This window comes from Panthera tigris, chromosome D2 (assembly GCF_018350195.1).
Source record: "Panthera tigris isolate Pti1 chromosome D2, P.tigris_Pti1_mat1.1, whole genome shotgun sequence".
Lineage (NCBI taxonomy): Eukaryota > Metazoa > Chordata > Mammalia > Carnivora > Felidae > Panthera > Panthera tigris.
In genome coordinates, this window is record NC_056670.1 from 39,185,233 (window position 1) to 39,201,817 (window position 16,585).

The 16,585-nt window shown below is 53.7% G+C and overlaps 1 protein-coding gene across 3 annotated transcripts in view; it reads left to right on the forward strand.

The window, feature by feature from the left end:
- The first annotated feature begins 8,102 nt into the window (after positions 1–8,102).
- TSPAN14 (tetraspanin 14) overlaps positions 8,103–16,585 on the forward strand; it is a 56,296-nt gene continuing 47,813 nt past the window's right edge. Inside the window, exon 1 of one of the 3 annotated variants that reach the window (XM_042960926.1) lies at positions 8,103–8,122. The gene's annotated coding sequence lies outside the window, so the exon portion shown is untranslated. Of the gene's footprint in view, positions 8,123–8,933; positions 13,068–16,585 lie in introns of those variants that run through there. The other 2 variants (XM_042960923.1, XM_042960924.1) reach the window with 2 other exon arrangements.

Consider the following 16,585-nt stretch of genomic DNA (forward strand, 5'->3'; position numbering starts at 1 on the left):
CTCCTTTCCTCCCCCAACACATGCACACTCAGCGGTGGCTTGGTAAGCTGAGTTCAGCTGGCTGCCCCTAGATGGCAGTGTATGCACATAGCAGGAGCTGCCCAGCAAAACTCCCCAGGGACAGCAAGGGTCTCCCATGGGACCAGCAGAAACCCACCAGGGCTGTGAGACGGACCAGGAGAGGCACCCATGATGCCTGCTGCATCCACCTATGCTCTGCTTTGCTGAAGGTGTGTGTGTGTGGGTGCCTCTCTCTCCCTGTCCTCTGTGGGGAGCGGGGTGGACAGGGCCCGAGCACAGCTCCCCCCCCCCAAATCCCCATGTTTATGACTCTCCAGGGGCACAGTCTTGGGTGGAAGATTGGACATAAAGCCAATGGTTCTGGTTCGACCACTCACGGGCTGAAGTGACTCCCTGAGACTACTTTGCACATTCATTTTATAAATGCGCACCTTCATGAAGACCAGTTCATGTGAGATTATTCCAGAAGGAACGCTTCTACACCGTCAGGTGACTTTCACTTGTGTCTATCCCTTATTTCCATGCTTTCAGGGACAGAGCTGCGGGTTGAGCCAAGGCAGTCTTACGGGTCCTTGTCGTAACCTCTCGGATCTGTTCCTCCCCCCCCTCCCCCCACCAATGTCTCATCTGGCCACATCTGGGGACTTCCTCTTTGGCAAAATTATCTTCTCCCATCTGAAGTAATTACAGTATGGGTGGCACACAGGCAGGGCTGGAAGGGCACTGGGAGGTCATCTACTGAACAACCTTCCCCTCTCTCCTACCCTCAGTTTATGGATGGGATGAACGAGGTGAGAAAGCCAATCACCAGCACAGATAACATGGCCTCAGCCTCAATCATTAAAGTGTGTTCCACCACACAAGTCAGACCCTCATGTTCACACGTGAGTTCCTACCACAAATCTCTACAGTCTTGTAGGAGACACAATCGGAGGGCAGGGGGCCCATGGCTGAGGCTGCAGATGCAAATAGAAGCAAGAGGCCCTTGGAAGTTTGCAGATTCTTTAAAATAGATTGTTCTGGAACCAACACAGCAGGCATTGGGTGACAGGCCAACCACTGGAAACTGGGGATCCCTCCTTTCTTCCTGAAACATTCCTTTCCCTTGACTTCCACACACCACCCCTTCTTGTTTTTTTTTTAAATTTTTTAATGTATGTTTATTTTTGAGAGAAACAGACAGACAGAGTGCAAGCAGGGGAGGGGCAGAGAGAGAGGGAGACACAGAACCCGAAGCAGGCTCCAGGCTCTGAGCTGTCGGCACAGAGCTGGATGTGGGGCTCAAACTCTGGGACGGTGAGATCATGACCTGAGCTGAAGTCTGGCACTTAACCGACTGAGCCACCCAGGCGCCCCATACACACACCACCCTTCTGACACTGCTCTTACCCCACCGGCCGCTCTTTCAGTCTCCTTGATCCCTGTCCTCTTCCTCTTAATCTCTTCCAAGTTTGTGTTCGTGGGGATTCTGCCTTGGTCTTTTCCCTTCTCATCTCCCAGTCCCAGGATAATTTCCTCTACCGCCATGGTTTTAGCCACCATCCATGTGCTGCTTTGTCACTACCCATTCTCCTCTCCTTTCTTTCAAACAGGCTTGGGAACTTAGTTTTTAAAAATTACATTTCTCCGCCTCCCTTGGAGCTAAGGCTTGCCACGTGACCAGACTCGGTCAAGGAGCCATCACATCAGCAGGGGTCTGTGGGGATTTCTGGGAAAGTTTTGCTTTTCTAACAAGGTGCTGTAACTTCTGCCTGTCTGGAATGCATGTGGGGAGTAGAGCTGGAACAGCCAATGTGTGACCACAAGCTACGGATGATGGCTTCCTCAGGAAGGCGAGCTAGAGCAGACCTACAGAGAGGAGCTGGGACCTGAAGGCACTGTGGAACTCTGAACGGCCTCGCCCTGCTTACCTTTAGACTTTTCATTACGTTTTTCAACAAGTACAGCACCAAACATCAACAAAACCCACTCAGTTAAAGCAATGTAATTGGGTTGCTGCTACAGGAGCTGAACACAGGCTCTAATTAAAACAGTGCCCAAGGGGTGCCTGGGTGGCTCAGTCAGTTGAGCGTCTTGCTCTTGGTTTTTAGCTCAGGTCGTGATCTCATGACCCATGTCATAAGATCAGCCGTGGTTCGTGAGTTCAAGCCCTGCATCGGGCTCTGTACTAACGGCACAAAGCCTGCTTGGGATTCTCTCTCTCTGCCCCTCTCCTGCTTGTGCTCTCTCTCTCTTTCAAAATAAATAAAGGATTAAAAAAGTGTTAAAAAACACCCCAAAACAGTGCCCACATTTATAGCTTCTGCTTAGATGTCTCTCCTAAACCCTAAACAGCAAATTGGACCTCTTGCCTCTGTCCTGGGACACTTCAAGGGAAGACGTCCAGGTCGTCACCTGTCACCACACACACTCAGGGTCACCCGGATTCCTTCTCAGTGAACAGCATGCCTATCTATGAAGCCAGAAGACGATGTCTGTTTCTCATCTTCCCATCCAGTTACCCCTCAGTTCTACCTCCTGCATGTACTTTCAACCTGGTCACCTCTTCCCATTACCACATCGTCAACTTCCTGAACCACTGTAACAGTGTCCTTCCTGTCTGTTCTTTGCTCCAATCTTGCTCTCTCCAATGCATTCTTCCAACACCTACCTTCGGAGGGACGCTCCTAAAACTCAGATATAACAATGTTACTATTCTGCGTAAAACCTGGGGGGACTGCTTATGGCCTAAGGAATACCAGCCATACAAAACTCCATCAGGCATTGTGTGAGGTACGTCTCACACACACCATCTTTTCTTTGGCCTGTAGATGTTGCTTCACGGACCACAGGGGTGTGCATTTGACCCAGACCTGGTCCAAGTATGGAATCTTCCCTCCTTCACTACACTGATGGGTCCAGGAGTGGGCATATGACCAGAACTGGACTAGTTAAAGTTTTTTGGGATTAGTTCATACCAACCTCTAGGTGTAGAGTCGTGTTGGAGATATGTAAACCGAGCACTAGGAGAAACAGACTGGGTTGGAGGGGCTCCCAGTCTGCACAACCCACAGGATCAGCCTCCAGTTTCCAGAGTCACTCTGGTTTCAAGTTCTGTTTTTGATTCTGTGAGCGACCTGAGTATCCTTCCAGTAATCTCTCCTCTTTAGGCCTAAGCTAGTTCAAGTGGGATTTTCTTCTTTCCATCAAAAACATGCTAACGTGAAGATTCTCAGTAGTCTGGCCTTAATAACACATCATTTTCAGCTAACAGAGTTCCTTACAGCCTACAGATGTTTTATAAACATTATTTCACTTGATTCTTACTATAAGCTCATGAGGTGGGTTTTACAATTCTCTTGACTTTACAAAAAAGAAATCTAAGGTTTGGAGATGCATTTTGCTCAACATCAAGAGGCTGAGAATAGGGAGAGCTCAAACACCAAGCCCTTCTTTTTTTAAAGTTTAAAAAAATGTTTAAATGTTTATTTTTGAGAGAGAGAGAGAGAGAGAGTGAGAGCGTGAAAGTGAGCTTACGTAGGGGAGGGGCAGAGAGAGAGAGGAAGACACAGAATCTGAAGCAGGCTCCAGGCTGTCAGCTCAGAGCCTGACATGGGGCTCAAACCAACAAACCGTGGCTCATCACCTGAGCCAAAGCCAGACCTTTAACCAACTGAGCCATCCAGATGCCCCACCAAGTCCCTCTTCTATTCGAGCTCCTTCCTCCCTATTACCCACCCTTTGGCCCGTACACAGAGGTATGGCAGCGTGGAGCCCAGGATGAGCAAACGCAGCACTGGGATCGAAATCGGAACTGGACCAAACAGAAGGGTAAGGAAGACATCAGAGGACAATAGAGACCATGCTCTGCCATTGAAAATTTTACTTACAGCCAACTACAGCTCCAGGAAAAGGGGAAGAAACTCTCAGCTTCTTTTTCTAACCACCCCCTTCACCCCGTACTGGTTTTTGTTCCCATAATCCATACCCCAGGCTTGCAGTCTGCACTATAATTCAGCTGTATACTTGGTAATTACAGCTGCAGGGATTGGCCTGGAAACGAAGTCACTGGCTACAATACAGCCAGTCCTTTTACGAGTTGGGGCTGTCCATCTCTTTATTTTTTATTTTGTTTTGTTTTTTAAAAGACTTTTTAAAAATGTTTATTTTTGAGCGGCAGAATGCAAGTGGGGGAGGGGCAGAGAGAGAGGGGGCATAGGATCCGAAGCGGGCTCTGTGCTGACAGCAGAAAGTCCGATGAGGGGCTCGAACTCATGAACCGTGAGATCAAGACCTGAGCTGAAGTCAGACGTTCAACTGACTGAACCACCCAAGTGTCCCTTCTTTTTATTTTTTAAAAAAGGACGATAAAATGGGCCTGCTCTGCTTTGAGTATCCCTGATGCGCTGAAGCTACCCATATTGCTAAAAAAATGGGTCAGGTAAAGCTTGGTGGGTCTCACGTGGCAGCTGGGAATGGCATACATAACTGTCAAGCGAGGCCCAGTGGGGGGTGGTGGAGGCCACGGTGGCTCTGTAGACATGTCCTTCACCCTCTTCATACCCTGCTGCAGCGTGGCCAACTGGTCCACAAGAGAGCAGTCTCCCGAAGGCTACTTGGGCTGGCAGGACCCCCACCATTTAGTCCGTGGTACATAATGGTAGCTTTGCCCTTCCCTTCCTCCTCGTTCTAAGCTCACGCCTCCTTCACGTCCAGAACTCGGCAGGTATCATCAGTGTGAATGACTATCTTTCCAATGCCCACTTTACTGGAAACATCTCTGCCTCCAGCCCCCACTCAATAATGGGGGAGGTATCCCTCCATCAGGGGTGTCCTCTCCATCAGTGCCCACATCCCATCTCCCTTTCTTCAGAATCCTTGCGCCTGCCTTCTGTCCTGGATCACTCCTATCCCTCTGTAAATGTGCTCTGGTAACTTCTACATTTCAACAAAACCCTCTGTATTCTAATAAAAGTTAAAACCAGACATGGCTACAAGCATCCGGAAACACAGGATTAAGCAGGACAGAAATTTCTTTCTTTGATAGACAAAGTCAAGAGGCAGGTATTCCAGAGAAAGTAGGGTGACTCCATAAACATGAGGAACCCAGATTTATTCTATCTTGTTGCACTAACATCCTTGACACGTGCCTTCCACTCCAAAGTCTGGCATGGTTCCTTGAGCTCCAGCGGGATATTTAGATATTCCACTGAGCAGGAAAGAACAAGGGCTGAGGAGGGAGCACGACTTCCTTTTAAAGCCGGTTCTCAGGTGTTGCATAGGGATGCCTCCACTCACTGACCGTGGGCCGGAACTAAGTCATGGGACCATACCTAGCTGCAAAGGAGTCTGAGAAACTTGCTTTTATTCTGGGGAGCCAGGTAGCCAGGGGGAGAATGGCTCTTAGGGTCACCTAGCAATCTCTGCCAAAGCCTCCTGTGATTCCACACCCGTTTCGAGACCCCTCCCAGGTCTCTTGTTCCCTGTTAGACAAGCTGCCCAAACATGACAGTGGTTTGGCTCCCATCCCACCTTTCCATGAACACTCTCCTTATCACATTTACCAATAACCTTTGTGTTGCCAGAGTCAATGGATCCTTCCCTGTCCTCATCTTATCTGAGTTCCAAGTAGCGTCTAACATAGCTGACCAGTCTGTTCTAGAAACTCTTTCCTTTCTTCGTCTCTGGGCTGTAGCAGTCTCCTGGTTCTCCTCTGGCCTCCTCAGCCTCTCTTTGTCTTCTTTCCTGCTCTGGCTCTTTCGACTCTTCTGGGTGCCTCTTGAACCCTCTCTTCTGCAACTACCTGTTCACTCTAGGTGACTTCCTCAGATCCCACAGCCTTTATCGACTTTAAGATGATGCCTCCCAAACCCACCTCCGGCCCAGGCCTCCCTCCGAATGACTTGACCAGTGAATTGATCTCTGACCAGCATCTCAAACCCAGCACGGCTAAAACAGAATTCTTGATGCTTCTCCCTGAGCCGTAGTCCTTTCCTTCAGGCTACCTCCAATCAATGAGACACTGTCCACTGGCTTACTCCAGCCATAAACTTAAAAGTCATCTTTGGTTTCTCCCTTTCCTCCCCTGCCCCCGGCCCCCATCAGTCCTACCAACGTATCCTGTTGAGTCCACGTCCAAAATAGCTTCTCTCAACTACTCATCTTAGGGTGGCCACAATTCGGTCCAAACCACCATTATCTTTGGCCTGGGCTGCCACAACAGTCTCATTGTCTCCACACTTTTATTTCTGCCTGCCACCCACCCAATGTATTCTTCATGCAGCTGTAAATCAGACCGTGTTAGTCTTCCGCATAAAACCCTTCAATGGTTTAATAAAAGGCCTCCATCCCTAGACACAGCCTCACATGCCCTGCCCACCTCCCAACTTGGGGGAGAAAGAAAACCATATGGCCAGAATAGCAAATAGGAAATCCTCCTTCCCAGGCTTGCTATTCTGGCCACATGGTTTTCTTTCAGTTCCTTCACATGTCCAGAGCTTACTTTTGTCCACAGTTTACCTTTTTCAGGGCCTCAGTACATACTGCTCTCAACCTGGAATGTGTCAGCCTGGCTTTTCCCCAGGCTGTCCCCTCACTCATTTGACTTCAACAACTCTTCCTCAAGGACACAAAGTTACTCTTATTCTCTATCCCAGCTCCTTGCTTTTGTTTCAGCATTTATCTCAACTTGCAATGGTCTTTCCCACTAAAAGTAAACTTTATGGAGCAGGAGGCCTCAGCTGTCTCTTTACTGCTGTATCCTCAGCATCAAAATAGGGCCTGCACAGGTACTCGATTAGGCACTCACTATCTGCTTAAAGGTGACTGAATGGACAGATTCCCCAAAGATGTCCCTGAGCTGCCTGGGATGTCACAAGCAGGCTTGTCTCCCCTTTGATAAAAAAACCTGGAATGGACTGAACCATCTCCGTTGCAAGATCTCCTCCTTAAATAGGACTCAACCTGTTGATTTGCTTGTACTAAAATGTGGTTTACCTAGTTCCCTGGCCCAGTTTTGAGAGATGTGACTTTCCTGTTGCCCACCTAGCCCTCTTCCATTTGGATGACTTTAAGAATCACTAGCGTGCCTGTGCCTCATTTCAGAGAGGTGGGAGGAGACCATGGAGGGCAGCCTTTCTAGTACCACCCCCCTGTAATTCATCCCTGGAGTCGGCCTCCTTCCTCAAGGCTGCTCTCAGCCATCTCCCCGGGACAGAACTTAGTAACAAATCTCAGCAAGCGGTCCAAAGAAAGCTTGGTATTTTTAGCACCAAGACTAGAAGGAGCAGGTCTTTGCTGCCCAGTGTGCAAAAAAATGCAAAATGTTAACTTACTACCCTTCTCTTCAAGTTCCCCGCCCCCTGCAGTCTCCGAAGCCAGGCAGGAGCGCCTCCTATTTTCTTTTTCTTTTAAGTAAGCTCTATGCACAACGTGGGGCTTGAAGTCACGACCCCAAGATCAAGAGTCGCATGCTCTGCGGACTGAGCCAGCCAGGGGCCCCGCCTATTTTCAATACGGCCATTTTTCTTAATCCTGCGCTCACCCCTACCCGGTCACCCCCCTACCCCCCTTGAGAGATGTTGCTTCCCCTCGGCCCCCACCACGCGGGTTTCTCCCGAGCTCAGGGCCAGCCCAGTAGGAGGTAAGGCAGGGGGCGCCGACGCAGCACACCTTGGTGGGGCGCTCGCGGTGGCCCCAAAATGGGACAATGGGGAAGTCGGGTGACCAGGCCCCACCGCCGCTCGGGCAGCGCGGGCGGAAAGGCCGGGCGGCCTGGGGGAAGGGCAAGCGGGGGCCGGGTGGGGAGGGGCAGGGGGCGGGGCCCTCCGGGGGCCGGGGCGGAGCCGGGGCGGGCCCGAGGAGCGCGGGCGGCACTGCACCGCGCAGGGAAGCGGCGCTTTTTTCTCTGCTGCCGCCCGGCGCCGCGCCCCCGGCCCCGCCCCTCCGCGCCCCGCCCCCATCGCTCGGACGGCCCGAGTCGCGCCCTCCCACCCCGCGCCTCCGAACTTGCTCTAACTTCCTCGGCCGAGCCCGGCCGAGCCGCTGCCCCTGCCGCCGCCGCCGCCGCCGCCGCCGCCGCCACCGCCTCCGCCGCCGCCGCCGCCGCCGCTGCCGCGCCCGGGTGAGTGGAGCGCGGAGCCCCCCCCCCCCGCTAGAGCGTCGGGCCCTGCCCCGCTCATTGTCTGAGGCCGACCCCCCCCCTCCCGCCCCCTGAGGGCCCTCTGGGGACTAGGACTGATCCCCAGGTTCGGGGTCGGCCCCTCCGGCTTCCTCGCCCTTGTCCCGGAGGCGGCTCCACGGGCGGCGCTTGCTTTGTCTGTCCAGATCGCCCGCGAGGGGCTGGAGGCCTTGGCCCGGACCCCGCTAAACCGAACTCCCGCGCCGGGCGGAGTGAGAGCCTCAGCGGGCGACCAGCCTGGCGCTGGGGCTTCAATAGCCCTCGCCCTGTCCGCGTTCCCGGACGGGTGCGCGCCGGAGTCGCGCGGGGGTGGCAGAGCTCGGGGAGAGGGGGGCTGGACCGCCGCCTTTAGGGGCTCTGCCTCCGGTCCCCTGTAACGAACCCAGGGAGGGGCACTCCCTTCGGCTCGGGCCGAGGGTAGAGGATGGGTGCAGACCCAGGAGGGCCGTCCCCTCCCCTGCCCCGCGGTGGGTGTGTACCGAGTCGCTCACCCGGGCGGTGCGCCTCGCTCTGCCCTGCACGGGTTTGGGGCGGCCCGAGTTTGAGTAGGTGGTGACCCAGCTTCTCCGCGTTCGTCGTTGGAGGTTGTGCTTGGGAGCAGAGCCGAACTCCTGACCTAACTGGAGCTTCGGTGGAGTTGGCTGGTCTCGCGCCGCTCCTCCTGCTGGGGAGGGGTGGTGGTGCGGGTGGGTGGAAAGTGTGTATGTGTGTGTAGGGGTGATTATGCGGCTGGGTAGGAAGTGTGTGTGTGTGTGTGTGTGTGTGTGTGTTGGGAGGGGAACCTCCGGCACACGTGTGAAGTTGGTCTGCTAGAAGCGCTCCCTGCTGTGGGGAGTCAGGGGGAAGGCGATGGCCCCAGTACTGGCAGTGGCCTCTGGCTGCCAGCGGCGATGAGTGCGGCTGTGTGTGTGTACAAGCTGAGCGGCTGTCCCGGGGTGCTGGTGTCTGGGGGGCATCAAGTCATGCTGAGACACAAGTGCAGGGCGTTACAGTGGAGCCTCTGCTGGTGTGCTCACTCCAGTGATCTGCTCCGTAGAGGTCTTCCTTCCCGGATGGGGGTGGCTGGGACTGATAGGAGTGGGTGTAGCTGCCTGCCAAAGCCTCAAAAGTAGCCTTCCAACTACCCTTTGACCTCAAAGAAGGGGAAGTTAGTGTCTGCTGAGTGCTTGGGCCACCCTTCCCTATTTGTGAAGGGAAACCTGGGGTCTAGGCCACCAGAGCCCACCCAGCACCCCTTTATCCTTTCTACATTCAACTAGCCCAGTGGTTGGCAGAGGCACCCTTCCTTCCTTCCAGAGATCCTCCTGGGACCCTCAGAATGCGGCACATACTCTTCCATCTTGGCCCCATATACCCTTCCAGCTCCTCTCTCAGCTGTCTCCAAACTTTGTCCCAGTCTGATGATCCCTAGGGTCTGGGAGACAGGCCACCACAGAGGGATTTTCCCCTCCTCTCCTGCTGCATCGCGCTTTGTTCCCACCTTCAGCTGGAGAATTTCTTGCTCTCTCCATCCCCACATCTTTGAACTGCTCTGCTTGGACCATCAAATGTGACTTTCAGGTCATTTAACAAAGCATGATGGAGAGTCTGTGGGGTGCCAGACGTGCCAGGTGCTGTTTGCAGGCACTGTCCCAGGCTCACAACTCCCTGAGAGACCGTAGGCCCTGTGTGGTCTTACAGCCCAGCCTGGACATAGGTGGTCGGTGCTCAGTGGTGTTTTATTGATTTGCACTTGGTCTCCCCTTAGGCAGCATTATTATTCAGGCAAGCGGGAGTGCAAGCCCACTGGTGCTTCTGGAGGTGGCTCCTTCAGGAAGAAAAGGCATGGAGGGGAGGGGGCTGCAGAGGGTGGGCTGCCCAGGGAAGTTCCCTCCTTTACCAACTGGGTAGCTGTGCTCATCTCTGAGGACAGGTGAGGGTGCCTCCCTCCCCATCTTTGAGGATGGGAAGGACAAAGCTCATGCCCTGTGTTGGAGGGGAGGGGACTCTGCCCTGCAAATCATGGTGATAGTGGAAGCCAGGGAGTTCTGGGCTTCCAGAAACATTATCTAAGGCCTCACTTGGGTCACCATGTGCTCAGAGATTGGACTTATTTTCTATTTGGCCTTGCCTACAGAGTGCCATTGTGCCAGTCCTGGGCAACCTGTGCTGGATGTAAAACCTAGTGAAAGTTCCGGACAAGTTTGCAAGCAATTCCGTGCACGGTTTAAGAGTGTAGTAACAGTGCGTTTACTGAGACTTACTCTTGGTGGACACAGACGCCAAGCTCTTTCCTGAACACTTCACTTGCTTGAACTCATTTAACCCTTGACACGACACAGTAGGATAGATAATGTTATACGCCCCATATGACAGATGAGGAAACTGTTCTGGAGAGGTCACAGACTACTCGCCTAAAGTCTCAGTGTGAGCAGGTTTTCTCATTTCTAATGTAGACCGTGCCTTCGTAAGAAAGTTGGTTAGTACACTGCACAAGCCTGGCCCGTAGTGGAGCTACTAGGTCCTTCAATGCAGCGGCCCTTTTATCCCCTGCTTCTGAAAGCATCTCATCGGTCCGGGCACGTAGCAGGCACCCCGGAACCCCTGTTGAGTGATGGGTGAAGTAGCTTCAGCCTCCCTTGGGCCAGCGAATGGGACGACCAGCACTGCCATGCAGAGAAGATTGGGGCGTGAGTCACGGCCTCTATCTGTCTAGATAGATCAGGGTTTGCTGTGGTAACAAGTCCCCAAATCTCAGAGGCTTAAAGCAGCAGAGGTTTATTTATTGCTCGCACCGCATCCGTCCCAAATCTGCTTTCTGTTGTTCTCACTGTGGAACCCATGCTGATGAATTGGAACATTCCTGGTCCCTTGGACAGGGGGACAGAGCTCATGACCAGTCTCACCCTGGCTCTTTAAAGCTTCCACCCGGAAGCGGCGTTTCACTGGCCGAAGCAGCCACGTGGGCCTACTTACACCTACAAGGTGGGGTGGCGAAGGGGATTGGGAACATTTGGTGAGTGGCACTAAATGCTTACCATCTGCCTACCGTGGTGCCCTCCTCTGTGATTTCTTCCCAAGGCCTGGGTCTGAGTGTCACCAGAAACAGTGATCGTGAATTAAAGGAGCACTGTTTAGGCTAAAGATGAATCGAAGTGCCACATTTGAAGGGCAGAGGTAGGGTGAACAAGAAAGCATGTTAGGGTGGGAACAGGTAGTCTGCAGAGGCAGCCTGCTGGTCTGATCCCGCGCGAGTGACTTGGGTTCCTTGGGTTTTCATTTATTCATTCATGGGCCCAAGGACTAGTGAGTTCCAGGCCATGGATGATTTCTACTAAGCATATATTCAGCTCCTAGCCCAGTACTAGGGACTGTGACCTGGGTTAATGAGCCTTGTTTTCTGCTGCTCAGTCCTAGTGGCCTTTGAAGAGGGATGTTAATGTCTATGCGACGGAAAGTTGGCTCCTGCTCCAGCCCTTGGAGTTCAGCCCATGGAGTTCTTGGCCTTCCCCATGCTTTACCTGTATGTGGCTAGTAGGGTCAACCACCTTTTCTAGAAACAGGAGCAGGTAGAGGCACCCCTCTAGGTCTTCACCTTCCTCTTCCATTTCTGAGACTCTGGGGCTGAGCTTGTAGGCCTGCGGGTGTGGGGAAAGGAAAGGTAGTGAGTTACTAAGGGACAGAATCCCATGGAGAAAAGCTTGATTGGGTGTGGGGCTGGGGTGATTCTCTGGCCTGTTGAAGGGGGCCGAACCCCTCTGTTCCCTGCAGTTTTCCACTCAAGTCGCCCTTGCAGGATGTTAAAGAGCCCACCACACTGTGGAACTTGCTTTTGTGCTTTGTCACCTGCTTGTTCTTTGGTGACTTCCAGCAGGGCCAGGAAACACCGGTGGAGGCCTGAGACCTCAGGTTCTTCTGCATTGGGTTAACTTACTATCCTTCGTCCTGTTTCCTCCTTTTCCAGAGCCTCTGCTTTCCCACCCCTGGAAAGAGGGAGAGGTCATGGTGGGTTACCACAGCGGGCTTGCTCCTGGCTGGCCGTCATAGTTCCCAGGGTACTGCGTAGACCCGCGCTCTGTGAATCTTCGGTCCAGGTGAATGGCAACTGGTTTGTCTTCTCTTCCATTATAGCGGTGTCCTCCATGAATCTATGTGGGATACTCATACTTGCCTCTGCGTCCATTTTCTCCCTCACGGCATGTTTTCTGGCTCAGACAAGGGCAGGTGCCTGTGTGGGAACAGCACAGGCCCTGGTTGGTGGGAAGTGTTCAGAGCCTCTGCCAGTTAAGCATTAAGACGAATAACCTTGTCCGGCCTGTAGGGTGGACAGTGGGGAGGCCAGCTTTCGGGTTGTATCTGCTTTGTAGCCGAGTGACCCTGTAGACACGTCTTTGATTTTGTTTTCTTTGTTCCTCCTCCTGGACTTGATGTTCTCATCCGTAATGAGGGAGGAATCTGCCCTTCCTGTCTCTCATGGGGTTACTATAAAACTCAAGTGCACACTTCAGGTCCGGGAAGCACAATGTTAGGCCTGACACTCTGGTTTGGGGCTCAGCAGGGTGTTCACCAGCAGCTGGTTCCGGGAACCCCACTTCCTCTGCTCTTGGGCTTGGTGGGGTTGGGTGGGGCTGGGCCAGGCTCTGCTGTGCTGTGGTTTTTCTCTTGGAGGCCTGGTAAGCTGAGCTTCAGTGGGCCTGGGCAGGCTGGGATTAAACTCTTCACTTCTTGAGGTCTGTCCGTTCTGCTTCCCTTGCTGAGCAGCCAGAGGGAAGGCTTAGAATCCTGGCGTCCATCGGCTAGGTAACTGGAGGGACTGGCTCCTCTCTCCCTGGGGGTCTGTCAGCCTGTGCTGTGTGGCAAGAGTCATGGCAGTTGGTTCTACGGCGGCCCCCGGGATCCTGGGTAAGAGGTGAGCTCCTGTTGCTGCCTGAGACTGTGTTTCCTGGAATTTGGCAGAGCTGAGGCTGGGCTTTCCCGCGGGGCTGTGGGTTGGGGGAGAGGTGGACCAGGACAGGGACCGGGCAGGGCTCGAGCCTGAGGAGAGAGGTTTGGTGACCTCTTTGGGTTTTCCCTGATTGTGGGTCCCCGCTGCTGGTGTCTGTGCCAAGCTACTCTGCAGGGCCCAGAGAGCTTTGAAAAAAAAAAAAGAGGCTTTGAGGAATTCCTAGTGGTGACACCCAGGAGAGAGACCTTAGCAGCAGCTGGAATCAACCGAGTGTCCTTTGAATCTCTTTCCTCTGCATCCCGAGGTCTGAGTGGCAAGTGGTAAGCCTGAGAGGCCCGAGGGCCACAGCATGCGCCAGGATGCATGGTCCCAAGGCAGGGTGTTGTGCTTCAAGCTTCAGAAGCCCGTCGGGGCGACTGAGGAAACGTGGGCTTCTCTAAAAGTTGGCCATAAGGAAAAGAGCCGCCTCAGCTTCAGATTGGGGCCTGCCGGCCGCTGCCAACTGCTCCGAGGAGAGGCTCTGGTTGCCCACTGAGTGACCGTTGCTGTGAAGAGACCTCCCTAACGTCTAACCAGCCTGCAGATTGGCTGTCTTATTTTAGGCCTTTACCCCTAGGCCAGGCAGACGGGCCTGTCCCTGGAGCTTGGTGGGGGAGGCCCGCCCCAGCCCCAGACCGAGTGGTTTCCCCGTTTGGGGACCAGGAAGATTTGGAGCTCCATGTTATTAAAGAAATGATTATTCTGACACTTTAAGACAGTAAAGCAGACTTGATGTAGGACTTGCAGCAGACAGAAGGACTTCTGCCTTAGGGGTGTGCTAATAGACCTCAGGATTCTGCTGAAGGCCGGCTAGGGGGTCAGCTGTTACCTGAGGGTTATTGGAAGAGGAGGAACTGGTCAGACACGGACGGCAGGGGATTCTGGCCAGATGGACCCAGCGGGATTCTTGCTGAAACTGGACGGAGATGGAAGCCCCAGGCCGGGCCTGGCTGAGCGGAGGGCTCGGAAGAGCCTAAGTCTGGTCAAGGAGAGACTGTGCGTCCGTGTTTGAGGCTTGCAGCAGCCCGCGTGCGGTCCCTGGTCCTGCTCCCGGTTCCCGCCTGGCCTGAGCTTCCCGCTCTTCCCACTTACTTCTCAGGAGCGGTTGGCTCTCCTTGTTTCCAGAAACCGAGTCTTTTCAGCAACTGCTGGCTCCTCCCTCTCAGCCTGTTGGACTGCCCCTGAGCACCCAGGAAATAGTGTAGACCCGGGGGCTGGGCTCCCTGTGGGCCCCCGCCCCCCCTACTGGCTCCTGTTGCCGGACCTGTTGGGTGCCAGACCACAGCCCCTTGGCTCCCCGACAACCCTCCCTGTTTGACTCTTGTTTCTTGGCCTCCGTACCTTGTATTTCTTGCTCTCTCTCCATCCTGGGCAAACCAGTCTGACAGCTTTGTGCATCACCCTCCTCTCGGCCTAGGGACTGGGCTGCCTCATTTGTCTGAGCTGGGCCCAGGGAGCTGCTTGGGGGGGGGGGGGGAAGGGGGGGCGGCTCTCCTCTCCCTGTCTGGGCTGTGTACTGGGGGCTTCTGGGTGGGAGCCCCCCAGCCTTCTTCCCCTGTTTAAGGCCTTCCCGTCCCTGCAACCAGCCAACTGTGTGTGACGTTCCTTGCTTTCTCTCTGCCCCTCCTCTCTACTTGGTCAGTCCTCACACTGATGACCTTGTTTGGTGCGTCTTCTACTCCTGGGGGACCTTCTATCTCAACAGCCAACTTTTTAGGAAGGAGGCCACCTGCTGTTGTGAGTGAGAAGGGTGTGTGAATAGAACCTCTTGGCTGGGGGTTCGGGGCCTTCGTCCGTCCTGACGGCTCCAGGCCAGAAGCTGCCTCTGTTTCCTCTCTCTGCCTGCCACAGTCGATGTCTCTCCTCTTCCCCTGAAATAGAAGTAATGGTATAAATATGGATACATTTTGAGGGGGCATGTTGACAACAGAGTCTGCGGTGGTAGCAGTGGGGATTTCATTCCCCAGGGAGCCAGGAGGAGGGCGTGGTGTGTACCCAGGTGCAGAGGTGGCCCAGGGCCCCTCTGGGTGCGGGTAGCCCTGAACCGAACCGCTTTCTTGTGGGAAGACAGGTGAGTTGGTGGGGCAGGTGCCAGTGCAGATGCTGCAGGATTTGGTTGTTGAGCATCAGTGCTTGCTTCGGGGTGGGGAACTTGCCCACTCATGCAGGAAGATGGTTGCAGAGGTCTGGCAGAGGCTGGTCTTGGTCTGATGGAGGGTTCTAGCATTTCGGGGAAAGAGCTGCCGAGGAGTTGCTCCGGGCTCATCGACAGGGGCGGGGACTTGTTTCCTAGCAGCTGAGGTTTGAGGGCTCCAAGTGCCAGCCTGATTCTGCTCGTTGTGAAATCTCATTTGTAATCTCTGGTTGGGGGGCTACAGATGAACACTGAGCAGCCATTGGAGAGCGTCTTATGGGATAGGGGAGCCAAACATACATACTTCCCCTCTGTCCAGCCTTCTTTCTCTGTGGCCTGGGTAGTCTGTGAACTTGAGGCCAACAGGAGATCTTTGCTGTGGCGGCCGGGGGTGTGGTGGCACTAAGTGGGGGCCTAGTTCTGCTAGGTAGAAAGAGTTCCATTCACGAACCACTCCCTGCCTTCCAGATGGTCTCACCCAAATGGTCTGGCCAGTAGGCATTGTGTCATACCCTTCAGAAGCAGGAGAGACTGGGATGGTTATTATATTGTTCCTCAGGGGGAAAATCACTTGGAGGAAATACATCAGCGCTTCTGAGTGCAGAGTATTTATTGACATGCAGTGAAAGGAGGCTTTTAAACAACATATATGTATCCCTCTAGTAAGGAATAAATGTACAAACCTATTTCACGACTCCATTTTGCAGTTCCTATTTCCTGAAAGGTATATATATATATATATATATATATATATATACAAAATATGGTTTAGTAGCTAAGGGATTGGGGTTTTGAGCTGGGATTTTGGAGAAACTGTTTTTAGCCTGTACTTGGAGTTGGGCCAGGCCTAGAAATCTGTTGAAATAGCTTTCTTTAACTGCTAAAATTGGGATGGGTTCGTACCACTAGGATCTTGAGCCTCACTGATGGCTGGGGAGGGCCCTGCAGAAGGGTCCGTGCTGGAGGCCTGGGATGCCTGCAGTTCAGCCTCCTCCGGGCACAGGCCTGAAGCTTGGGGGCTTACGGTCTCACCGCAGAGTGCACCTGCCTACAGGTGGCCCTCCTTGTGGAATAACCTCTGGTTTCCTTCCTGCCTTTGTCAGAATCTGCTCTTGGTCTTCCTGGGAAAGCTTGTATGTATGTGGGGACCTGGGGCGGAGTAGTGAGCAGGGAGTTCTCTGAGGTGGTGCTACTCTTTCTGGATCACAGACGCTGGCACCCCTTCCCCTACTTTGCTCCTCAGCCCCTTGTTCTAGGGAGATGCCAGAAGCTGCATGCAGGGAGAGGTACAGGTGCCATGTGTGAGTGT